At 52.3% G+C, this 3,009-nt stretch overlaps 1 long non-coding RNA gene across 1 annotated transcript; it reads right to left on the bottom strand.

The window, feature by feature from the left end:
- Nucleotides 1-297: 297 nt before the first annotated feature.
- LOC126959736 (uncharacterized) lies at nt 298-2,335 on the bottom strand. The gene is made up of 3 exons (XR_007727642.1): nt 2,269-2,335; nt 1,550-1,678; nt 298-405 (listed from the first exon to the last, which is right to left on the bottom strand). It is a non-coding gene; the product is annotated as an uncharacterized LOC126959736 (long non-coding RNA).
- Between the last annotated feature and the right edge of the window lie 674 nt (nt 2,336-3,009).

The following is a 3,009-nucleotide window of genomic DNA, read 5'->3' as shown; positions in this document are numbered from 1 at the left end:
CTCCACCCCTATTTAAACAAGGCAGAACCTCTGATCTGGAATGTTCCCACCGCAGCCTCTCCCAGAGCCTTGGGAAGTAGTTGGCTAATACAATGCTGGGTGGCAGGGCTATGCCGCCAGTCCAGTGATTTTTAAAATATGTATTAGAGCCCTGGATTTTTCCTATAAATGGGATGGTCGGCTGTCATCCTAAATGTCACTCCCTCCAGGTTATCTTTCCCTCACTATTAGCCACAGTGATGTTCCTAAAAGAGTCAAGAATAGAAGACCTGTTTGTAGGTATCTAGGAGTCGGCAGCAGACCTTGAGGATAGAGGACCAAGGGCAGGGAGGTTTCAACTCTGGATCTCCATCGATTTTGAGCACCTCGGTGACCAGGGTGGGCTTCAGGCTTCCTGAGCTGGGGCTACAGGAGGGCAAGGGGGTTTTATGATAGTACATGTATTAAATGAAATAAGGGCCCATAGAAAAGAGAAGGCTGGGACCACAGGTGTCCAAGAAGCAAGGCACAGAGGCAAGCAGATACCTTCCCACACACACAGGTAATTTTCTGCTGATTCTAGCATAATTTCCTCAGGATCGCCTTTTGAGTGGGCCTCAGCTGAGTGTGGAATCCAGCTCACCACTTGCTGGCTGTGTGACCTTGGGCCGGGCACCTAACCTCCTATGCTTCCGTTTTCTCTGCTGTAGAAGAGGCTGCCAATGATGCCTTCCCTTAGGGAGTCAGCCAGGCGGTAACTCAAGGCTAGGCAGCACCTGGCTGCTGGCATGCTGGCAGCAGACCTCCTGACACACGTGTCCTTGGTTTGGCAGATGCTGGCAAGGGTTGTGGTGACAGCGGACACGTGAACCATGACAGTTGGAAGGCAACAGTGGAGGGGAGGGCGCTATGCTGAGTTACATTTAGACCTCACTAAAACCTAAGTGGTTCCTGTTAACTTGCTTGGGTCTACGTGGTGGATTTAGGGCTTCCAAAAATCCTCTTAAGGCTTTTTATATCCTCCTCACTATTTATAGTCTAAACTCCCCCAAATCCCCAACCCAGGCAAAATCATTCCTGCTATGTTTTCTTTTGATGCCAAACTCACCAGCAGCAGAGAACATAGCTGCATGACATGGGACCCAACAGGCTGCCCATGCCTGTTCCCCTCGCTCCAGGAGTGAGACTTGGGAAACCCTTCACCCTCTGCAGGTTCTGTCTTTACCCTTTGCGGGGTCACCTGCCACAGTGTCCAACTCCTGCCACCCACAGGAACTCCAGCAATGCTACTGATTCCCATATTGTTATTTTTCAAAGGTTGAAAATTTGATAAGCAAACAACACATATGTGGCCCAAATGATTTTGCATCTGGCTCTTTTCATCTGGACTGGGGCCAATTCCCTTATTCTTTTTCTTTCTCCTTCTGAGCCCTTTCTCCCTCCATCCTGTAAAAGTAATCTTTCATTAGAAATTGGCAAAATGGAACAGTATACTCCCTCCTGAGCATGTACCAGGCACAGGTCACAGGTGATCACCACTGTCAAGAAGAAAATCTAATTTAGTCCTTACCTTTGATAGACGGGAAGTCTGGAACCTTCTTAGTCATGGCCTCTCAGGTAGAAGATAACAGAAGACTTGCCACGGTGCATGGCAGGGCCACAAGGCAGCATGAGGGGAAGTGACACTCAAGTCCTGTCCCTGGGAATAGGCAGGGGATGGTCAAAGTGAAGTGGGATTGTCCAGGCAGGGAGAGAAGAGACAGAGGAGCACTGTGGTTAGGGCAGAGACTCCAGTGCTGACTACCTGAGTTCTCATCCCAGCTCTGCACCTCTCAGCTACCTGACCTCAGATGAGTCCATTGATCTCTCTGGGCCTCAGTTTTCCCAGCTGAGCATAAAATGGGCATATTTGTGTCCGCCTTAAATGAATTAGTGTACAGTGCCTTGACTTGTGCCTGGCACTCAGACAGCATTATGTGAGAGCTGTTCTCATAAGGCCAGAGGTTTAGCAATATCTGATTACTACTTGTAAACGTGCCTGGTTCTGGAAGTGTCTGTGTGGGTGTATCTGTGTTAACACAGACATGCCCCAGGCTGGCCAGCCCCACAGGCCAGCCTTGTATCTCCCCCAGCAGAGACCCCCCAGGCCAGCCTCTCCTCTCCCTCCACAACCCAGACCTAGAAGGACTGCACAGCCTGGGGACTTCAGCTCCTTCCTGTACGTGCCTGATGAAAGGAGGGAAACAGGCAGTGAAGGAAGAAAGAGCAGAGGAAGAGACAAAAACTTACCTCTCCTGAACCCTCTGTTAGGCTTTTGCATCCATTTGTGTCTGAGCTCCTAAAGCCCCTGTCTACTATTTTATAGACAGGAAAGCCCCGATCCTCCAAGGGAGCCAGGGCCTTGCCTAAGGTCTTGTCAGGTGAACCGTTAGGGTTCTGTAATGGGTGGCTGTGAAGGCACAAGGCAAAGGCAGAGGGAGGAGGCTGGGCAGCAACCCGGCCCCATCTCTTCCTGTCAAACAGTGAGGGCATCCTTGGGCACAAGAGCCTTGATGGGAGGGGAGAAGGATGCCCCAGCTGGCCCATCCCCACGGGTCAGTAGAAACAGGAGACAGGCCTGAGGACTCCCTGGTGACCAGGGACCATCTGTAGCATCCCCTTCCAGGACTGCGCTCTGGGGAGAACAGCTCCCTGGGGATCAGCAGGCTGCACTGTTGCCCCCTGGAGGACGCAGAAGGAAGGAGACACAGTGCCCGGACTCGCTAGCTCCGTGATCCAAAGCTGAGAACCCCCAGGCAGGCTTCAGACTTCTTTACTCCCTGCCTGTCACACCCCCAGGCCCCTCCTGCCAGGGGGAGCTCAAGGGAGTGAGTCCCCCCAGGTGGCGGGGAAGCCCGTCCTTTGGGATGGAAAAGCCCAAGGCCACACCAGCTGCCTGGGCACCAGCTCCCTGGCCACCATCGTGCAAAGGCAGCAAGGCGGACAGTTGAAGGACGTACATTCTCCAGGGGCTTTGATTCTTTTGATGCC

The sequence above is a fragment of the Macaca thibetana genome, chromosome 7, assembly GCF_024542745.1.
Source record: "Macaca thibetana thibetana isolate TM-01 chromosome 7, ASM2454274v1, whole genome shotgun sequence".
Lineage (NCBI taxonomy): Eukaryota > Metazoa > Chordata > Mammalia > Primates > Cercopithecidae > Macaca > Macaca thibetana.
Note: the sequence above shows the minus strand (reverse complement) of the source record. Positions and strands in the feature narration are given on the sequence as shown.